We start from the raw sequence: 22857 nt of genomic DNA on the forward strand, positions 1-22857 counted from the left end.
GCTGGTGAATACTGAAATGGTTGCTATTAAAGCTATGGTTTTGCTGAATCAACTTGCTTTAGACATTTTGCTTGCAAAAGAAGGCGGAGCCTGGTGTGTTTTGAAGGTTCAGCAGTGTTGCACGTACATTCCAGACAAGGGTAAGGACTTGCAGAAGTGCATAATGAACATTAAGGATGTTCAGAAGGAACTGAGTGGGATGGCAGCTGAAGGTGTTTGGGATTCAGTTGGAAATGGATTTACTGTTTAGGTAGATGGTTTGCGAGTCTGGGAAGTGGCATAGTCGGTTCTATCTTGAAATCTGTGTTAATTATTGGTCCTTGTGCACTAGTTGTAGTGGAAATTGTGAAAGGGTACAGAAGATGCAAGGCAAAGAAGGCTAATATCAGAAAAAAGGGGGAGATAGAACTGGAAAAGGCTCTGGATGCCTATTACCATGGCATGAAGCATTTGGAGGACTTCAAAAGAAAAAGGATTGTAACAACAACAGTTTAGGTTGGCCCATCTGATAAGATTATCTGATCGGATCAGAAGATTGGTGTGTTGGCTCAATTCGCCATCAGAGGGGGGTATTGGAGAAGTGTAAAATTGACTCCACCACGAAAACATTAGGAGTGCATCATAGCCAAATGTAGTCAACACTCACCTTCATTCTGTGTGACTAATGTCAATAATGAAAGTGAGGGTATAGCATATACAAAGATATCCCTGCAATTTAACAGAATGTATGTGTGTGTTCAGAAATGCATTTAATAAACTTGTGAGGCCTAAATATTAATATTTCATGACAAATGTTTGTGAATGTTTGACAGATAAGTGAAATAATGACGTGTTTACTAAATTAAAGTTTGTGTGCTTAAAAACTAACTGAATAATCATGTTACTACAGTTTTAATTCTAAAGGTACGCTTTTTTTTTAGAGTGTTTTATAAAGCGCGCGCATGATCCAAGGGTATCGGAGTGCTGTACATAGGGTTGAATGAACAAAATGAAAGGTGCATCAAAAGTAAAGCGCCACAATAAACCGCCGCAACAGATATCACGTTAAACGATTGTCATTCCATTTCTATTCCATTAGACCACATTTATCTAGCATCTTCATGGTGGGTATTTTCAGCTGCTCTGATCTATTCAGATCCAGATACCCAGGGTAGCAGTGGTTCTCCTGTAACCAACATGCTTCTGACCAAACTCGAAATTGCTGCCATTGTGACATCCTTTGCGCCCTGGGGTGGGGCTCTCCGAGAGTCTATGCAAGGAATCTATTCATTAGGATCCTTTTCACCTCTTTTTTGAAAAAGTGGGTTGAAGGGTTTGAACACACCATGGGTGGTAAGGATTTCAAGATCCTTGGTGCCGCCCCAGAGAAGGAGCGTGTGTACTTTTTTTGTTTCTGAATCTAGGGGGTTCCAGCCTGAGAGAGTTAGCACTTCTTAGGTAGAGGCTGCCACCGGAGATTCTAATTTTTCTGCCAGTTAACTTGGTTCGTTAAAATGTAGTGCTTTGTGTGTGAGGCAGGCAATTTTTAATTGCATTCTCGCCTCGAGGGGAATTCAGTCTAGATACCCAAGTGATGGGGTGATGTGGTCAAAGCGTCTAATTCCTGTTACCAGTCTTGCTGCAGCATTAGGAGTAGTTTTGAGTGGAGTTGTACTCGCTTTGGGTAGACTGTAGTAACTTGGTCCAGACGTGTAGGGATCTTTAGATATTTATTTGTAGTTAGTTACAAGTCATCCAGTTAAATCCAATACAAGACCAGTACAAGATCCCACCAGGAGCAGCCAGCATGCTGCTCAGCCCTTCTCAACTGACATCTCTGGCTCCCAACATTCTGTAGCACATCATCTAATGAACATTCCACTGGCAGAGCAAGAGATTGCATGAATACATAAAAGTCAGGATACAACATATCCCCTTTCCTTCCTTAAAAAAAACAATAATAAATGAAAAGAGAAAGAATACCAAGTCAGAGGAAAGACAAAGGGTAAATGAGAAACATCGCAAACTAATGAGAGAAAAGAGCAACCAAAAGAAGATGCGAAAATATAGGTGACGAAAACAGAGAAGAAAGACAAAAGGTGAGAATGCCATCCTCCCTTCTACTACAACAACAGAAACAAAAAGAGAAAACACCAACGGCTACCTCAACATATACTTGCTGGCCAGGCATGTATAAAAAGAGACAAGTCATACCAGACGCTGACAAAAAGAAGAAGAAAACCTCCAAAGGACAAAAGAACACAAGAGTAAGAGAAAAACAGAGAAGAACATAGAAGAAAAGAAACCAGAATCCACAGATGACACCAATAAGAGATATCACAAGGAAAACTGGGCTGTAACAGGAAATAGTGAGACAATTAAAATAAATCACTCATACTTCCCATTAACTTAAAATCTGAATATAATAAATGATGACGTTGAATACCAATTGAAAGCTGTAAACAAAACACATTAAAATTGAGAAAAACACCAATTGGTATTCAGAACAAATACCCTGTGTGAAGGTAATATTGTGATAAACATGTGGTGAACGGGTGCACACTGTGCACTAAATAGATGAGACCAAACCCATCAAACACACCACATAAAAGAATATTGTGCACTGTTGTGAAGGGGCAAAACCCATACGACACACCCTAAGTAGGGTAAAAACATAAAATTGTTGTGCACTGTTGAGAAAGAAATACCCTGGAGGTCATTTCCTGTGCACTGAATAGATGGGACTGTAACCCATGTTGTGCATCGTAGAGAATGGGGATAACCCATGTGAGACATCTCCTGAGAGACAAAAAAAAACCAATGTTGTGCACCGTAGAGGATGGGAATGTAACCCATGTGAGACACCTCATGTAGAGGTCAGTGTTGTGCACTAGTAGAAGATGGGACTGTCACCCATGTGAGACACCTCATGGAGAAGTCAGTGTTGTAAAAGATGGGACTGTGACCCATGTGACAATGTGCACTGTAAAGACGGGACTAAAACCCCTGTGAGACACCTCGTGTGGTGGTAACAACAATGTGCACTGTAATGACGGGACTAAAACCACGTGCACTGTAATGACGGGATTAAAACTCCTGCGAGACACCTCGTGTTGAGGTAAAGATTGTCCACTGTGTGAAGGTAAAAACCTTAAACACCCTATGTAGGGTAAAAATAAACAGAACCCCTACCCCGTTTGGAGGAAGTGATATTGTGCATAGTGTGAGGTAACTGCAAATTTAGAGTATAAACATCCTCGATAGATGCAACAACATTGTGTACTCTAGCAAGGCGACAGGAACCCTCACAGCACCCTATGTAGGGTAAAGATAATACATAAGTGTGGCATATGTCACTGTTTCTTTGAGGCTAAAACAAATCTGAACAGGTTAAACACATGAAGAGTTTAGTAAAAATGGACTGAACCAGGGTGGTGAGTGAATCTGTCACCTGACAGTGTCAGAGGCATGAAGAAACAGACCTTTAATGTGGTGCGGGACAGTCATATACCCCACAGTCCAGTTCAGTGGAGAAACACAAATCAAGGTATAAAAGTAAGGTCAAGAGTGCACCCACGTCGTCAGTTTAAGCTTCTTCATTCCTACCAATGTGTCAGTAGGCACGGCAAAATACTTGTGTTGTCGCTAGATGTAATTCAATATTGCCGTAACTTTATTACTCAAGCACAACATGGTTGTCAGAATAAAGCAGCTAATGAAAAGAGTGTGACGCCAAATTCAAAATGGCAGCACGTTGCAGACGTCACGCCGGATGACTCCCAGCGCGTCTGTGCATACCCCCTTATGGCACTGCAAGCGTGGAATCACCATGACAGAAGGAGCCTCGGGGCAACGGCGCATCACCAATGCAGGTGAGATATCGCACGGTATCGAACGCTCGTGCCCCAACAATTTTAAAATTTGAAATAGGCAGTTGAGACCGCGGACGTAAGGTCCAAAGATGACCAAAAAAATAAAATTGACCCGTCTGAGCTGACTTTAACCAAAGTTACTACTGCATACAAAAATGTGCCCAACACGTTCCCACACTTGTCACCACACAGTCGAAGGACAAAGTCAGGACCAAGAGTTGGGTCACTGCACTCGCAGCAAAGGTAGACCATCTTGTGGATGGGCACAAGCAGTCAAATTAAAAATGCAGGAAGCTTCACGTAGTGAAGAGCCAAACACGTAGTGTCACCATGCACCATTCTGGCAGCCACACGTAACTTACAATGTGATGTAGCGATGCTTGTATAGGCAAGCTTTCCTTGCAAGCGTAGATTCTGTAGCAGTAGAGAAAAACTTGCAGGCATCTGGCGGTAGAAAAACGTTGCTCACCACTAACTGTGACACTAACTGTGTGCCCGTGAAGAAAACGCAGGATACCTAGGTTGGAGCAGACGAATTACGTTGTAATTGTCCAATTACCGTGCACTGGTATAAATCTTTGGTAAATGCACAGTCATTGTCAAAACATCGTGACGAAAACTTAGACACAGCATGGGAACAACAACAGACGTTGTTGAAAGTCAGATGCACTGGAACAACTGGCAGACATAAATTACCCTGCTTGTTGAGGCTCTGTAGATACAAACGTAGGCAAGGAAACTTGATCTTGTGAGGCACATGCAGGAACAGGTTTGTGAAGACACAGATGTACAACACTGGAGACAACAAGCACAGGCAGCAGTTGATTACCTTGCTTGTAGAGACACCGCAGACAAAGCAGGAACAGGCTTGGGCTGCGGTTGAAACAGACTTGCTTGTAGAGGTGCTGCATGCGTTGGAAAAACAGACCTTTTGAGACACCGTAGGAACAGCATGCAGAGACTTGAGCTGCTTATAGATTGGAACTGGCACCTTTGCGTTGAGGACGAGCGGTGGGAGGTCACTGGTGGGGTCAAGGGTGCCAGTTGAGGGTAGAAACAGCTTCAGTTACTGTTAGGTCTGTAGTAGAAGTTGATTGAAGTTTGAAGAGGTGGAAGTAGCAGGTTCTTTAGATGATCGTCGCCAAAAATTGTAGTAACTTGGTCCAGACGTGTAGAGGATCTTTAGATGTTTATTTGTAGTTAGTTACAAGTCATCCAGTTAAATTCAATACAAGACCAGTACAAGACCCCACCAGGAACAGCCAGCATGCTGCTCAGCCCTTCTAAACTGACATCTCTGGCTCCCAACATTCTGTAGCACATCATCTAGTGAACATTCCACTGGCAGAGCAAGAGATTGCATGAATACATAAAAGTCAGGATATAACATAGACCTGACAGGGTCGCCACTCCCTATTCTATTCTAGAGACCACAAGTGACTGTACTGCTTGTTTTAAGTCTGGATGTGGTAGAAATGGTTTCAATTTCTTCAGTAATCTGAGTTGGAATGCCGCACTGCGTGTGGTAGCACTGATGTGAGCTCTCATGTTTAGACACTTGTCCAGAGTTATTCCAAGGGATTTCGTGGAGTCAATGATGGTAGATATGCAATTGAGTGCGTCTAGGTGCTTGAGCCAATCTTGGATGTGTGTGGAGCTGTTTTGCGGGAATAAAAGAAGGAATTCTGTTTTCAAAGAGTTCAGCTTGAGGTTGTTTTGACAGAGCCAGGACTGAGTTTTGACTAGAGTTTTATTTAGTTGAATGGCATTGTCTAGGGAGGATATCTTTAAGTATAGTTGTATGTGTAGCTGCGTACATGTGATGTGCAATGTTCGATTGATTTTGGATTTCAGTTAGTGGTTCCATATACAGGTTAAAGAGTGTGGGGGAAATGGTTGACCCTTGGGGGACACCGCACCTCACTGGAGAGAAGTCAGAGAATGAGTTGCCTAGTTTGATGCGTTGTTAGCGATTCTGTAGGAAGGAAGCGAACAAAGAAAGCACTTTCCCAGACAAACCCATTCTGTTTTCTAGTACTTTTAGTAGCATGTTCTGGTTGACTGTGTCAAACGCGGATGAGTGTTGTGAAATTTTGATTTGTGTGTGTAAAGGGTGCACCTAAATGTAACCCCTGCACTTATAAACTTAGCCTAACTTGAGGGCCTGAAATTTATTTGATTCACGCTAACGTTTCAGTTTAAAATTCGAATTCATATTTTTCTTGTTGAATTGTTGCATTTATTATGTGTTCCCACTGCAGGTGAACAAGGTTTCATTAGCAGAAATAAAAGAGTCTTCGTTCTCAGTAGATAGTAGGACATGTGAAGTGGCAACTGGGGCGAAGAGGGCAATAACGAGATGGGAGGTGACTTCTCATGGGAGAAGGAGACAAGACCAAGGAAAGCTGAAATAAAAATCGTGGGAATAGCAAGCTGGTGTGAAGAAGCCAATGGTTGCTGAAAGAAGAGAAAAGTACAAGTCGGATTTGTGGGATGTACCTTAGATGCAACAGATGTTAATATGCAACATAGAGGGATAGTAAGCATTCTGGTTATGTTATGTTATGTTATGTGATTAAAATATTTCTAGAGCGCACTATCACCGATTGGTTGCTTGGCGCTAAGATCAGCAGTAACATGAACATAGAGGGGAGAGTGTTTATGAGAATGCTTGTCTGAAGAGCCAGGTCTTCAAGGCTTTCCGGAAGGATAGGAGGTCTTGACAATTCCGGGTCTCCACAGGGAGAGAATTCCACAAGCAGGAAGCGAGGGTGGCAAACCTACGACCTCCTGCGCGCTTTAGTTTGAAGGAAGGCGTCTGGTATAGGGCACTTTGAGGTACAGACCTCTTTGACTTCTGTGGCTTTATGCTACTTGACCCAAGTTGGAGCTTCTTTTACAGAGGACTCTGACGGCTGACACCTTTCTCCCTATTTCACCTTACTTTCACCTTGCTTTAGTTTAGGGTTGCCACTTTACAGTAGAAAAGAGTAGGGACAGATAGAGAGTCAATACTTACCTTTGATGACAAAGTGATGCAATCTGATGTGAAGTTATGTTTTCTTATTAATTACATTGCAATTATTGAGCTTGTAGTTTTCTTTTTGTTATATAGAGTGAATCGATTTCAAAGATTTGGCTTCATCTTCTTTGTGTTATACTTCTATACTATAATGCTTAGACTGGTTTATATTAATCTGTTTTTGAATCTGAATCTGGAATAAAACTCACTTACTTGAGACTGGTTTCGAACGGAGTTATTGTGCACCCACATCTGGCTACACTGTATTTAGATATTGGATCAAAATGGTTTTCTCCTCACCTCTCAAGTCCCACAAAAAGACAGCTGAGCAAGAATTTCGGAGTAAGTGGGCCCAGGCTCCATCACAGGCATTCACCATACATGCACTGCATAGCACTACATCTCTCATGTAATGTTCTCCTCGCCAGTATACATACAACCAGTACATGCATTCCCATGCATGCACTGATGAGCACTGCTCTACCCCTGTGTGTACCCTTCCCGGACAAAGATATAACCAGTGCAGAGTCACCACCCTTGCACTGCAGAACACTTTACATCTAACTGACATAGGCCAAGGGGTGAGTTAAGCATAGAGCAGCAGAACTATAAAAAGGTGACTGAGGGGGGCGTGGCTTGAGCTGCCACAAGATGGCGGCGTCCGGCTGAGGCTCCGCGTTTCGCGCTGGACCTTCTTTCATCCCGGAGCTGTTCCTGCTGATTTTAGGGGCAATGGACCAATTCCCCTTGTGGAGCGGGCACGGGGCAGGGGTAGCTACCTTCAGCCGTTTTCGCCCTGTTTCCTCTGCGCCTCACTCTCCTCAGAATTCCTGGCTGCGCCCACTATTTTGCCTGCGGCGGGACGCCGCCCTTATTTATGGCTTTCCCTGTACCGATTAAGGTACGTTTTGAGGGCAAAGCTGCTGTGTAATTTTGGGAGCTCCATGATTTTTGGCAGTTATTGGCTATTAAAGCACTATCTCCCACCTGCAATTCTTTGGGGAGAAATTCTCAGTATAGCCATTTACAATAACCTGGTATCGCCTGACATGATTACAGCTAAGTTTACTACTGGGAACAGCTCGAATCATCACAAGGTGGCCACATCTAATTGAGGCTTCAATCCTTGAATTGGTTTGCGTTTCCTATGAGACGGTTGCAACTGTGTCTGGTTGTCACGCATTAAGTGTGCTCTCCATTTGTTTCAGCAGCATTATGTACTCTGTCGCCAGGGGTCTGTGGCAGTGTTCAGTGGAGTGTTGTTTCTGCATCACTTTTGGTAACCCTTGTTAGCAGCCAGCAAGTAACGCTTATATGATGTATTTTAACTGGTTTTGGATTCCTCCGGGATGACTTCACAACCTCTCAGCACCAATGTGTTCATTGGAGACACCTTTGACTGTTCTGCATATTGTTAAAACGAGATTACAGGATAAAGATTTGTCTCATCTTTCAACACCCTAATACACTCTTCTATATGGGGCCTTCTTCCTCCCTTGGTCAGAAAAGTACCTCTGTAAGTATGTCTTCCCTTCGCAAGGACTCTAACACCGCTGCCTCTTCCAAACGCCAAAAGAGGGAACCAAACTCTCCTACTAAATCTCCTCTCCCTAAAACACTGGACAACGTCATGGAAGAGATAAAGCTCATTAAACCTTTTGTGATTGACACAAACGCTACACTTCAGAGGCTAGAGGAGAAGTGGTCTAACTTAGACTCGAGAGTGTCTGGGGTGGAACAGAGGATCAGCGATACTCAGGATGTGATCCCTCAAGTTGCAGCTAAATCTAAAGAGATTGCTCTCCTCAAACTTCAAATGGAGGACTTAGAAAATCGTAACAGGCGCAACAATCTTCGAATTTATGGTATTCCTAAGGGAGAGGAAGGGTCTGTCATGCTCACCTTTTAAAAAACACACATTCCTAAAACTGTTGGTCTCGAGGACGGCACCACTCTCAACCTGCAACGTGCCCATCACATTGGTCCTAAATACGGAGGTTCTACCTCATCGGTCAATCCGCCCCGGAGGGATAATCATTCTATTTCTTGAGTACACTGAGCTGTTAATGGTTCTCTTGGCGGCAAAGCTAAGAAAGCAGATGTTATGGTCTGGTCAAAGCATTTTCCTCTCTCAGGATGTGGCTTGTGCCATTGCTGTTCGTCTGGCCCTTCGCTCCATAAATGCCAGATACGACCTGGTGCATCCTTGCTTCTTTAAAGTCACTCATAAAGAATAGTCCTACTCTTTTGATCGTCCTGAAGATCTAAGACAATTTATTTCTCGCCATAAAGGAGATGAGATGGACTTTGGCGGGGCCTGAGCAATGTCTCCTCTTGCTTTGTCTTAAGTCCTCTGAGTTTCTTTTCTCATTTCAATGTTCTGAAAACTTCCGCCTTCTTTTATTGTTGTTAGTTGTGGCTTGTTGGTGCTATTGCTGATTGTTGTAGTTTATCGGTCTTCCCCAGAAGCCATTTCTTATCATTTCTTTGTTTTTTCTCCACAGATGTCTTCCTTCCCATACAGACCCATTTCCCTGATGTTGCCTCTCTTCCTGCCTTCCCATCCCACTCCTAATGTTCATAATCACTCCCCATGTTTGGTAAGTGTTAATTCTTTTATCATATATCCATGTTGCAGGTGTTTGCTTGATTTACATTTATCAATTTATCTTTTCTTTGTTGCCGGTTCCTCCCTTTGTGTTCCCTCTTAATTGGCTCCTCGTTCTTCAAATTTTTCTATCTACTGGTTCCTGTCGTTTCCCGGTGTCCTCACTGGCTCTGCCATCTGTCTTCCTCTTGTGGCTCCCCGCCTCCACATGACACTCTCTTTATTCTGGATATGTATTCCGTCATTCTTGACTGAAGTCCCCTGGCTTCCTGTCAACCTCTCTTTGTTTAGCATCTATCTTTTTCACCTTTTCTCCTTTCCTCTTCTCTTCCGTTCTTTGTTCCCTTTTTCACTTTTTTCTTGTTGGATTTCTGATACTTTTTCTTCTTTCTCTTTCTTAGTTTCATCATCTCATATTCGTCTCTACCTTTTTGTACCCCTACGTTTAATCTTTTTCACATAATTTCTTCCTATCTGTTTTTACTTCAATGTTATAACCTTGTTGACTTTAAATTTTTGCATATTGAGGTCTTAATTTCTTTCAATTTTATAATACTCATGGTGTTGCATATTGAGTTTTTAACTGTTCTTTTCAATTTTTTAATACTCATGGTTTGTTTAATGCATTTTCCCCCTTGCAATGACTGATAATGTTCGAATTATTTCCTGGAATGTAAAGGGTTTGCGTAACCCTGTCAAGAAGCAAAGGGTGCTTACTCATCTGTCCAAATTACAATGTAAAATGTTACATGAAACGCACGTTAATGATAATGACGTTAAATCCCTTAAAAAACAATGGGTTGGCTATGTATATAATTCCCCAGCTAAAGATAGGAAAAATGGAGTGGTGATACTATTTCATAAGTCCCTTTCCCTTTCCCTTACCATAGAAAGCAAGGAAAAGGATGCAGACGGCTTCTTCTACACATTCTCATAAATAGATCTCGTATCTCTCTCCTTAACATTTATGGTCCCACAGGTATTGACTCACAGTTTTGGCAATCCATGTCATACACCCTTCACTCATGTTCTGACTCTATTCTCATAGTGGGTGGGGACTGCAATCATGTCATGGACCCTTTTAACGATAGGAAATCCTCCTCTAGATATATTCCTAATAAAATGCAAAAGACCTTTGCTAGCACAATACTTTCGAGAGGCTTGGTTGGTGCCTGGGGATGTATAATCCCAACTGTTTGGAATGTACCTTTTATTCTCCCACTCATTACTCTTCATCTAGAATTGACTATATTTTCTTGATCTCACACCTCCTTCCTAATTTACAACATGCTGAGATTGGATCCATTCTTATTTCCGATCACGCTCCCGTCTTTATTAATTTGAATCTCCCTTCCCTGCCTTCCAAATCCGGCCGATGGTGCTTTAATAACTATCTTCTCAAGATCCTACCTTCATTGAGCGCTTTAAAGATTTAGTGTCCGAATTGTTTCTCTTTAATGCTAGTTCAGATATGCCCTTTCATAATATTTGGGACGCTTTTAAGGCGACAGCCACGGGCTTTATCATTGACTTTGTTGCTATTAAAAAGTAACAATATCGTAAGGAGTTTGCCTCCATTCTGTCTTCCATTAAAAATTGGAACATGCATATTTTTCTTCCAATGATGAAGTTAGTCTTAAGAATTTGGTCCAAGCAAAACTAAACTTTAACAGAAAATCCACTGAGGAAGCTTCTGGGACGTTACTAAAATGTAATTCCAAATTTTATGGCGGTCGCAATAGAGCTGGTAAACTGCTGGCGAACTATTTGAAGATGAAGTCCCAAAGGTCTAGAATAGTTAAAATCACCGATGACAGTGGTGTTAATCGCTTTAAAGATGAAGAGATACTGAAATGCTTTACGGACTTTTATAAGACCCTTTATACCCCTGAATCTTCCCCTTCTGATACTGCCTTGGATTTATTTTTTGATTCACTACCCCCCTCCGCTATCAACCCCTGACTGCTCTATATTGGATATAGATATGTCGCTTTCCGAGATTAAGGCAGCCTTGGCTAAGTTACCTAAAGATAAGACCCCTGGCCCGGACGACTTTACTGCCGAATTTTATTCTTGTTTCTCTCAGATCCTTTTGACTCATCTTTTTTCTCTTTTTCAATATTTTGTTTCTCACAATGGGGCTCGAGGCTCTTTTCTCGAGGCTGTGATTTGTTTAATTCCAAAAAAAGATAAAGATCCCTCACTGTGTGCCAATAATCGCCTCCTTTCATTGATCAATTGAGATTGTAAAATTTTCGCTAAAGTATTGGCTCTCTGTATTAATCAGGTACTTCCGAAATTGATTGGTTCTGAACAGACGAGATTTGTTAAGGGAAGGACTTTGGCTGATAATTCTAGAACTTTTCTCAATATTATTCATCTACCATCTAAGAGTTCTTCCCCTGTTGAAGCCATAACCCTAGACGCGTAGTAATCTCTTGATCGTATTCATTGGCTTTTCATGATGTGTGCCCTCAAATGGCATGGTTTTGGCCCTTCTATCCTGTCCCTTATCAATTTGCTATATTCCTCCCTAACTACTTCAGTTTTTGTTAACGGATCTTAATCTTCCTATTTTACTTTGCAACGAGGTACCCGTCAAGGCTGTCCTCTTTCTCCCTTGCTTTCTCCTCTCTCTTGAACCTTCTCTTAATTCTCTACGTCATTCGTCCATTTTTCGCGTTTCAAACACAAGGCAATTGAAGTCAAATTCACAGCTTATGCGGATGATATCATGCTATACATTTCTGATCCCTCTACCTCTTTGCCCGCCTTCAGAGATCTCTTATCCTCCTACGCCGCCTTATCTGGTTACAAGTTACATTTTTCTAAATCTGAAGTCCTTCCATTAAACAAATATTGTTTAAAAAGCATGTTCGATGGGACTGATTTTAAATGGAATATCAATAGTACCACTTGCTCGGGAATAAAATATTCTTCTTCAAGTGGGAGAAAAGTTCAGCTTAATTTGGAAGATGTTTTACTAAAAGTAAATAACATGGCAGGAAGATGGTCTCCCCTTTTTTTGTCATGTGGGGTAGACTGGACGTAATCAAAATGATGATGCTCCCTGTTATCAATTTTTATTTGTCCATGTTACCAGTGAAACTTCCATTCAAATTTTTCAAAACCCTGAATGGTGCTCTGAGTAAATGTCTTTGGAATGGTCGGAAAGCCCGTATTTCTTTATCCTTTCTGTCTGCTCCTAAGGATCGGGGAGGCGTCCATTTTCCCAATTTTCGACAATATCACTCCTTTTAATTTGTCAAGTGTTACCTTATTTGTCCTCTTCGGAAGACATTCTTGCATCTGGTTGGCATAAATTGGAGGCATCCTTGATTCACCCTTTTCCTTTTTCCTCGTTAACCAACTTTACCCATGCTCTTCGCGCTTTAACTACCCAACAATTTCACGATTTATTTTAACCTTTCATTCAGTTAAGGGCAAATCTCATACTCCTCTACAAATATTTCTAGACTAACCTCTTTGGCATAATAGATCCATTAAACTGTCCAATCGTACTATTTTCTGGAAAAACTGGGCGGCTAAAGGGATCTTCCTAGTTAAACATTTAATACATGGTCCGCTTTTTTTTTCTCTCCAGGAAGTTCAATCCAAGTTTGGTTTACCTGTCGACTCACTCCTTAGGTATGAATCTTTAAGATTGCTTTTAACTAATCAGTTTTCTCTCCTCTCCGGATCTCTCCCCTCCGCTTTTGACCCTATTTTAGAACCTCTGTCCATCTCTCCTTCCCTTCGGGCCTCCCATATTTACAAATATCTTAATTTCTCTTCTCCTAACCGTCCCAAGAATAAAGTTGAACTTTTATGGGAATCCGATTTGCAGCGTACCCTCTCTATTCATACATGGAACTCTATTTGGGCTTGCATACACCGCACCTCCTGAACTGACAGCACTACTATTTCTATCAGAGGTTATTTTTAACTCCATTATCTATTTCCAAGTATAGCTCAGACCTATCTCTGAATTGCTGGTCCTGTAAAAACACCCCAGGCTCATTTATACAGTCATTTTTTCTTTGCCCCAGCATTAATCTGTTTTGGACTAAGGTTTGTGAATCAATCGCCTCCATTTGTTCTATTAATTTTCCCTTCGACATTTAATCCATATTATTGGGAAGTAATTCTGCTAATTGGTTTGGATCCCGCAGGGTGGGCATTTTTGTGGATTTGTTAATTGCTATTGCCTTTCAGGTCATTACATCTAATTGGAAGGATGCCACCAAGGTCTCTTTTTCTGCTTGGTGGAACCTTCTCTGCTATCACCACAGACTGGATAGAGCTTCTGCCATCACATCTCAGCAACTTCTCCGAAAAGAAATCTTCTGGTCTCCACTTACCAACTATCTGTCTGCATGTTCATTACGCAACAAAGACAGTTCTTGCGCTTACCAACCACCATGAGTATTCTGTTTTGTTTCTTTTCTCTTATATAGTTCATATAAGTTAATGTATGGCTCCTACTCTGTTTTCACAAAGTAATATAAGGATTGTATCTCTGTAGTTTTACATATGTTATCTGATAAGGATGTTGTTTGCTTTTCTTTTTCTCTTTTTTTTTCTTTTCTTTCCCTTTCTTTCCCCTCATTTCTTTCTTTCTCTTCTTCTACCGTTCTCTTTATTCTGAAAAATGAAAAAGGCTATTTGGTTTCAAGGTACAACCTCTCACTATTGCCTTCATCTTTGGTTCTATTCGCTTGATAATGGTAGTCATCTTAAGTTTTCATTCTTCCATATTATACTTTTTGCTTGCTAGTTTTTGCCATCTCTCTACAATTATTGCTGTATTGTTGTACCACTGTTCTTTTTTGCTTCAATAAAGCTATTTAAACTTAAATAAAAAGGTGAAAGAGCCTGTAGGCCTCACTCCAGTGACCCAGGGTAAAAAGGACCTGTTCACTCCTACTGATCACTTCACAGGATGCTGCCACCACTGAGCTTGTGCTGTTTAGCTCCTAGTGAAGGTAGTAGCTTTCCACCACTGTGAGGGTAGTGCTTTGGATGCCCTTCTTGGCCCAACGACATTGCAATCTGTGAGACAGGCCTATATCATGACGCACACGCACGATCAACAAAAATCACCATAAGGGATTCAGACAGCAGTACAGTTGGGCATTCAGGGCAGGTGTACACTTCCATTACCATGCAGAGGATTTTTCTGTCCCAACAATCTGCTGCAGTCCATTTAACTTGCAGGCCGTGAGTACGCTTTGGCACCATATCCTAGGGACTGATAGGAAAGTTTAATATGCAAATGAGGAAGGTAGACAATTTCGAAATGTTTTAGGGGTCAGAGCACATGCACTGTGGCCTGGTTAGCACAGAGTAATAAAAACATCAGCATTAGTCCAGAAATAGGAGGGCCACTATGCAAAAATAGGCATTGTTTTACATAATACTAGGAGACTAACACTAGGGTTGTTATACTGGGACACACAGACATCAAAACTGGGCATCATCAATGTCACAGGGACATCGATGCAATATAAGTGACATCGTTTGAAGTAAGTTTAATAAGAAAAAGGCAAGGCCTCAAATTCTAGGTTGATACACTAGAGACATAATGAATTTGGCACATGCACTTTATGGTTATAAAATGAAATGTATAATAACCTACAGACTAGTCTTTATACTTACTATTGAAATAAGTGTTTTTTTTACATGTTATCTTGGATCCATTTATTCAATTGTATAGTTGAATCTTGTTTGCAAGCCTGAAATGAATATTCCTCACATCTATTTTCTCTTAATCTTTTTAAAAAACTGAAATGCGAAATTGCGAAATTTTAGATATTTATTATTTTAATGTTAAAAAATGTTCGATTATTCGATAGAGTGCCCAGAGTGTGTGGCGATATTTTGTCCTAAGTTTGTCATGAAATGATGTTGACTTCTTGTATTGTACTTTTTATTGTCAACCTTTTATGTTTTTGTTTTACTGAAATAAAGATTGAGCTGAACTGAAGTGACATAGTGATAAGACAGTGGCCAAATGAAACTGGAGTACCAACACTGAGCAACCAACACTAGAAAAAGAAAGCTTACTCTGGGATATTACTGGATGCCTGACACTAGGGAACTCACATGGGTGTGCACACTGTAAAGGGAACACTGTGGCTCGCACATAGAGAGTGACATGAAAAAGCTGTCACTGGGCTGCTAACACTAAGACAATGAGACTGGGAGACAAAGACTATGTGTTGCAAGGTGGAAGTATTATGTGATATGGCTGGTAGGCCTTATCATGTAAAGAAAGAAATACTTTTATTTGATTTGTTAAAATCGTAAAAGGGTGGAACATACCACCATGTGGTAAACAACAACATATAGAATAAAACATGCCCCTGTGTGCTGGGCAGCATTGCACAAATATACATGATAAGTAAAAACAGGGAGAGCGCTTTTAAATATACAAGAAGAATAAAAACAGGAGTAGCACTTTATAAGACAATGGCCCTCTCCTTAGAAGATTGGGGCCAGCAAATGACTGTTATAACAAGGGATGCAGCACACGTTAGGGCTTATATTTGATTAAATGTGTCTGTCCCCCATGTCTCAAGTAAAGTGCTTGCAGTGTCTTGGAATAAAAGAGAAGAAGGAGGAGAGTAGGCTGTGAAGTGCATCAAGGAGGATCTGGGTCCAGCTGCAAAATGTCCATATGGTCCAGTTCCTGTTTTGCTGCTGCCTTTTTTCGAGCTCTTGAGCCGCAAATGTCAGGAAATTTATTGTTTTGCAGGAATCATGCCTTATCATGTAATACTAACACAATACACAAAAGTTGACCTCTGATTCACTCTTAGCAGTCCTACCTCAGCCCTGGCAGAGTGGCACACAGCAGTCAGGAGTACTTAGAGGAATATGTGTTAAGCATTTCACAGTACCAACATTGACAATAAGTAAGTGACACAATTTGAAAGAAATCTTGACACCAATTTATGAACATAGATTGCATTTTTAAGTAATTATTGACACCAAAATGAATTTTATATGTTGCAGATAATCTGAGTTATCGATTTTCAAAGTATTATGATAAACGCAATGAAAGTTGTCACATACATTAAAGTTAATGGGAGAAAACACACTTAACAAAATGATGGTTGCAAGGCGAGTTCAAGCAAACCCTCTTGTGGTTTAGGTTCTGTGGGACTCCAGACCAAGACTCGACAGTCACTAATTTGTTACCTTGCCCAGGGAGTCTGGGTACAGAGGTTACTTGGCTGTCCTTGGTGCTGACATGATCCACGGAAACTATCAAAATGCAGCACTTGGCAAAACCACACTTTAAGATGAAGTTACACTCTACCTTCGGAAAGTAGAGGCCTTTGGGGACGGACCCAGGACCAGGATGGAACAGCTGGATTTCTTCTACCTTGCTCGGCAGTTCTGGGTGCAGAGGTAGCTGGCAACTGTCAATCACCAGTGGCTGGTTGATCCAAAGATGCTTTGTCGCACACTCGACAACATCAACTTCAGGGGCAGGGACACAGCAATGGGGTCGTTGATGACATCAATTGCTTTTCACTGTGAGTTGCTCTTGGGCTGGAGTCACTCAAGGGGTCGATCACTCGACTGGCGATCACAAAGCCTTGGCTGCGGAAAATGAAGTCTTCAGATACTTTGTGACTGGAGGTCTACAGAAGTGGACTAGCAGCTTGAAACTTGACATAAGCTCGGCTACCACTGCGGGCTTACAAGACACCACTTCTCTTCAAGCTCACTCTCAACAGGCTCGGGGTGTCACAATTATTTAACACAGCACGTTGATTCTTCTGCAGTTTGTAGGTGAGTTGTTTGATAAGTCAGAAGAGTCTATTTTGGATTTCTGGTGTAACTGGAGTCCCTCTTGCTGGGAGCAATAAACTTCCACCATGGGCACACATCAAAACTCAGGTTCAGGGCACTTAAGTGTCCTCTCTTTGCGCTGTGGTAGCGCGCAGTGTCATATCTTTAGTGACTGAGCCTTCTTTGTGTCTCTTCTCGGATTCCAAATTAGAGATGAAATTCTGGTGCCAGAGGAGCCCCTTAAATCCTAGTTTAGGGGGCGTTAAGAGTATGAGGGACAGTGACCAATGGGCTACTGGTCCCTACGACTAACCCGCCTCTGTAATGACAACATCCTGTGGGTGTACATCACTGTGCTACCCAGAATACTCTATTTTAGGGTCAGTCGAAATGGCAGAACCCTTCCTTGTCTGTACAGAACTCTTCGTTCACCCTAATGGTGTGGCTAACCTTTTGGGGGAGTACGTCTCCAGACTACCTAATTTTCCCACCTGTTGGCTGGACACGGCAGGAAGAGAGTTGTCCTTGAGTGGGGGACAAGAGATTCCATATCAAGGGCAGTGAAAGCCTTTGAGGCTCACCGCCTTGATTACTGTAAACACTAGCCATCCTGGCAGGGTGGAGGTGTGACCTACTTACTGTTCAGGCCTTTGTCTCCATCCTGGGGAATTGCAAGCACATCCCACCAGGAGAGCAGACTCTTGTCTTGGCAGCAAATGCGTGGGAAAGCCCGCCAAGGCACTGGAGCTTTGAATCCTAGAAAGGTACCAATGTAGGGTGGCACCCCAGTGCATGCCTACTCGCCCTCGACAGAGAATCGTGTTGCGGGTGAAAAAGCATGATGTTTGTAACCAAACACGACACAATTTGGTTGTTCCATTATGGAGCTGTCTATCTTGAGTTTCCTCGGTAGCCAGCCCATGTTACTCTATTGACCCGGGTTAATGTAGGTATAGATGTGTGTAAACATATATATCCACACCTTTAATATAATGCACTATGCCTCCTGGGCTTAGGAGGACAATCTTAAGAGTGATTTACTTAAATTATGGCAGTAGTGTGCTCTGCAGCACATGGTGAGTGCAGAGTCACTACTGAGCAGACAGGTGGTTTGTGCAGGGCTGCTTTGGCAGACCTGTAGATGTACTATTACTCGGGTCCCCCTGGGTGGCACAATAATGTGCTGCAGCCCTGGGGACCCCTCTTATCACCCATGACCTGTGTACCACTGGTACCATCTACTAGGGAAATACTAGGAGCGATAAGTGCTTGCCAATTGGGTGTACCAATTCAACAGTTACAGTATAAGGGAAATAACATTGGCCCTGGGGCCTGGTTAGCAGGTCCTAGTGCACTTCCAGTCCTAAAAAAACAGCATCTAAAGCTGCACTTTCTAACACTATGACATTGAGAAAATGGTCCTTACATGGGGAACTAACAATAAGACACTGAAGGGGACATGTCTAAACAACACTTCAACAGGGTCACGAACTGGTGTACACAAAGACACTGACATTGTTAGTCTTGTACAGTGGCAGTCCTGAAAAATGTTGAAACTATCCAACAACTGTGTTGTAGCTCTGTGGGAAGTGTAGTTATTGCCCATGGAAGGTATAACCACCCAGTTGTACTAATTTGGTGATCAGATGATGGGTTGCTGGTGTAAATTTCACATAGACAGCTTATCCGCTGGATGATACCTTCAAGCCTCTGTCAAACCCCTCCGTCAGCTTTGGTGGTTTTCCAGAGTAAACCTGAGCCATTTCCAGCACGTGGGAAGGTTTCGTGATTTCCACTGTCACTATGTATGAAAGGGGGACTTTGTCTATGGTGTCATTTAAAATGGCTGCCTGTCTTTCTCTGAGCAAGATTAGTCAGCTGCATAATGGGGTTTCACCACAAGATGAGACATGCTAGGTCTGCAGCATGCTGAGAAAATGTGTTGTCTTTCAGTAGTTGATTTGGGCTTACTCGCTATTTGAACTGTGCTTTGTGCCACTTGCTTTTCAGAAGAGAAATCATCAGGGTGGGCACCACTGAGCATGAGAAAGCCAACAAAAACTACAAGAAATCCTCACACCTGTAATCTCCAAGCTTGATTATACCAACAGCTTCTGTCCATTAATTGTTCTTTTTGCATTTGCCACCCCGAGTAGTATGGGTATGCCCAGGTGTGGGTCCCATGCTCTCCATGTCACTGGATACAATCTAGTCTGTCTGATGAGTGGTGAAAGCTCGAAACTGGTCCCACAATGTTTGTTTCCGGTCCAGGAAGGACCTAGATTGGCAGTTCTGGCTGGATTGTTCCCATGAGGAGCGGGGTCAAGACTGATTTTCATATGGCTGGGATTAAACTGGAATGGCATGGGGAGCAAACAAATGATGGATTTAGTCCCAGATATCTGCACTGGAGAGCAAATAAAATGATGGATTTATGCCCAGATCTCTGTACTGGGGTGAATGTTTGACATTTTTCAACATTCTGTCAATCAATTGTTCTTTCTGCATCTGTCACCCCAAGTGGGACGAGTATGCCCTGACGTGGATCCTGTGCTCGCCATACCACTGGAGTCAAGCTAGCCTGGCTGATGAGGGGTGAAACCCCAAAACAGGTCCCAGATGTTTGTTTCTGGTTCAGAGAGGACCTGGCCTGGCAGTTTGGGCTGGACTGTTCCCATGGGAAGCAGGGTCAATTCTGATTTGCATATGGCTGGGTTTAAACTGGAATGGCATGGGGAGCAAAAAAACAATTGATTTAGGCCCAGACCTCTGTACTGGGGTGAATGTTTGACATTGTTCAACATTCTGTCCATCAATTGTTCTTTTTGCAACAGCTTCTTCCTTAGAGCTCCCAGTTTCACCATACATAAAAACGCTGCTTCAAGACTCCTTTTGCACCTCCACTCAAGAGAAAACATGACTACAGTTCTATAAAAACTCCACCTGGGGTTTCTCGTAAAGGGAGGAGTGCTGCCCTACCTCCTCAAGCACAGCAGGTAAATGCAGAATAATAAAATGGTTATTACTATTGTATTACGTCTGAGCTGCCAGGCAGCAAGTGTGAGGGTGTGGGCGGGGCTTAATCCTGCTGATTGCAGGATGACTGCTGCTACTGCCAGTGCAGAGTGTGCATGTCAGATTGGCTGGCTGTCTTGTGACAGTCAGCCTGACATGCACACTTCAGTCTTCAGCAGTCTCAGCGATCTGAAACAGAAGGGGGATTGCAGGTGCAGGCCCCTAGTCTCAAAATGAGTGCTCAATTAGCCTGCTCCAACAAATCCTGGCTCTTCTCTCATGCTGAAAACAGCATGAGAGCAGCTCCGGGATTGGTTGGGTTGACGATGGCAGGAAGTCAACCACCTTCCTTCTCTTTCTTGCACGTCAAAGTCACCCTCGTGAATCCGGGAGAGGAGAGACACCAGACAGAGGGCCAACATCTCTGTAAGCTTTCAATCATCGTGCCACGCCGCACCACTTTTAAATGTTAACAGCCGTCCCTGCCACTGGCTACCTGTAGCTAGATGAGCAATGTCCAAGGCACGATAGATCATCCACAGAGCTTCTCAATGAACAAAGCATCAAATCTACTACTCAAGCAGTACAAACAAAATAATTCACTACACTCTAGGCTTGCACAAAGGCTCAACATACCACCTTACTATAAGAAATCCATCGGAAACAATTCTTTCTCGGCACAAGCTGCAAGCTCTGGATCTCTCTACCAACCAAGATTCAAAGAATTCTGGAGCAATTACACTTCAAAAGAGAAGAGAAAATACTTCAAAAGATAACGCCGTCATCCCACAACTCGGAAACAGACCGGGAATAATAATGGCTCCTTCAAGCACAATCTACTGTCTATAGTCTACAGTACAGGACAGCCCAATCAGAACACAGATTTCTATGTCCAAGTAAGACCTGTGTCTAGCCATGGTGTTATATAGTTATGTCAATTGATATATAAACCTCTGCACTCACTATTACTAATATCATAACACTCAGTGGTCGGGCAGTCAATTGTAGTAAAACATGCGGCATAATAATTCCCTGATACCCCTTGACCCTCTTCCACTCACGTAACACAGAAAACATACGGGTAATGGCCATCACCCGGTGCTGCAGCAGTTCACAGATTAAACCACCCATCACTACCAGAACAAGTGTAAAACAACTGGTGACACCTGCCACACGTTGCTGGCCAAAGGAAGACTCTTAAGTTTAGAAAGAAAAAAAATTATTAATATAAAGATAGGTGTCAATACATAAAGTCATAACCATGAAATCATGTCAATACAATACAGTACAATAGGTTGCATTACACAAAACCAAATCAGGCTTATGGATAAGAAATAGTCAGTTAATACACTAAAAGTAAATCATAGAGGCACTGGAATTATAAATAATCTGGGAACGCACAGGGAATTCAAGGGGGTTTCGAAACTTCCTGCTGAGATGGTGTTAACTGGGAACATCGTCAAACGCTTCGCTGCTAACTGAACAGGATATACAAAGGAAGTGTCCAGTCTGTGGTTATGGCAAACAGCATACCACCATGCCTTGTAAGAAATGTTTGCGAAATTCTTCCAGTTAGCAGTGATTTGCTGAAAGGCAGCCGCTAGTAACAAATCAATAATTTTAACATTAAATGTAACACCACCCCAGCAAGGGGAAAGACTCCCTAAGAAAACATTAGTGATGGAGAATTGGAATTTAGTACCAAAAATTAGATTAATTTGGGACCAGACTTGCTTCCAAAAACTATCTACTAATGGGCATAAAAATAACATGTGCAAAAAGTCAGCGTTTGGAGAAGAGCATGACCAACAAACATCCGGAGTAGTCGGAAACCTGCTGTTCAGAGCTCTCGGGGTTAGCAAAAGTCGATTATACACAAAAAACAACGTTTGTGTTATACTAGCTGCCCTGGAGGATTTACGCAATTTAACCCATAAATTGTTCCATAAAGTTACCGCCCACGAGAGTTGAAAATCACGCTCCCATGTTTCTTCTATTTTAGATTTCTGCCTGACAGTATCTTTTCCTTGTAAATATTTGTATATAATGGAGGCTGTGGGTTTAGTTTTAAGCAGGGTGAAAAGTTGTGAAAAGGGGGTCCGGGGAGCGGAAGCATTGGGTGTAATAGACAATTGAACATATTTCTCCATCACAGCCAACTTAAGTGAATTATAATTATGTGTAAATGACGCAGGCAAATTGAATAATTGTCTAAGTGAGGAAAAGGATAGGAAGTTTGAATGCGAAAATAACTGGTGTATCCATATTAAACCCTTCTGTCGCCAGGACTTCCAATAAATTGGTCTACCACGAATGACCAAATGCTTGTTGTGCCAAATTGTTGAACTCAAGAAAAAGTCCAAAGTGTTGGGGGAGGGAGGAAGCGTAGAAGCCAAAAGTTTGGAAGTCAGCTTCAGTATGGGAGTGGTCACAACCTGCGGTTTACGTGAGAAGGAAAGGTACTCAGAGAAGGAAAAAGGAGATAAAAAAAGCCGTTCAGTTGTGAGCCATAAGGGGTCATCCTCCGAGGGGTCAAGCAACCAGAGGGAGGCTTGACG

Source organism: Triturus cristatus, chromosome 7 (genome assembly GCF_964204655.1).
Source record: "Triturus cristatus chromosome 7, aTriCri1.1, whole genome shotgun sequence".
Taxonomy (NCBI): Eukaryota; Metazoa; Chordata; class Amphibia; order Caudata; family Salamandridae; genus Triturus; species Triturus cristatus.